The sequence below is a fragment of the Gekko japonicus genome, unplaced genomic scaffold (assembly GCF_001447785.1).
Source record: "Gekko japonicus isolate JY-2015 unplaced genomic scaffold, Gekko_japonicus_V1.1 scaffold1243, whole genome shotgun sequence".
NCBI classification, from domain to species: Eukaryota; Metazoa; Chordata; class Lepidosauria; order Squamata; family Gekkonidae; genus Gekko; species Gekko japonicus.
In genome coordinates, this window is record NW_015177049.1 from 141640 (window position 1) to 142424 (window position 785).

Below are 785 nucleotides of genomic sequence, written 5' to 3' on the forward strand. Positions count from 1 at the left end.
AAGAACCATGAGTCTGAAACACTTATAATTACCTAGGAAAAGTGTTGGATATCTTCTCTGGACTGTTTCCCTTCATGGATTATGTGGATTTTTCATTCCCTGTTATATTTGTTACTGATATTGTTCACGTCATTAAAGTCTCTTTGTGTACATTTATATCTGCGGGTATTTCAGCTCACAGTTGTTTTGTTTTGTTGTTCTTGGCATTCAGCTCAGTGTCATAAGCACATCTGCATGATCTCTTTTGTTGCCATGGCACAGTACCTAGCTATTCAACACCTGGCATTGTGAATGCTCTTTTAAAACTTATTTGTATTGAAACAATTTTTTTTTTTTTTAGAAAAACCATTTCGAAAAGCAGCTTCCAAGAACCAGAAATAAGTCATTACTAAAGTGGCAGAGTGTCGAGGCAACAGAGTTATTATCTGGCCCTTGAAGAGCACAGGAGGTTGGCTCCTTGATGCTGCAATGCCTTCAGGATTCCTCCTGTTGAGGAGAGGAAGGAAGTGCCAGGACCCTGTGAGGGGCTGAACATGATACGGATCCCGGAGAGTCAGAGCAGATGAACAGAATCATGGCTGAAGCAGGAATAACAGGATACGGATCCCAGAGAGTCAGAGCAGATGAGCAGAGCCATGGCTGAAGCAGCAAGGCAGTTCTGCAGCGCCTTCAGGATCTGTCGTCACGTCTCCTGTTAGGGCTGCCAAATCCCCCCGGGGGGCGGATTTCCCCCCGCTTTGGAGGCCCGATTTCTGCCCCCGCGGAATCGTGCCCCGGGGGAAACC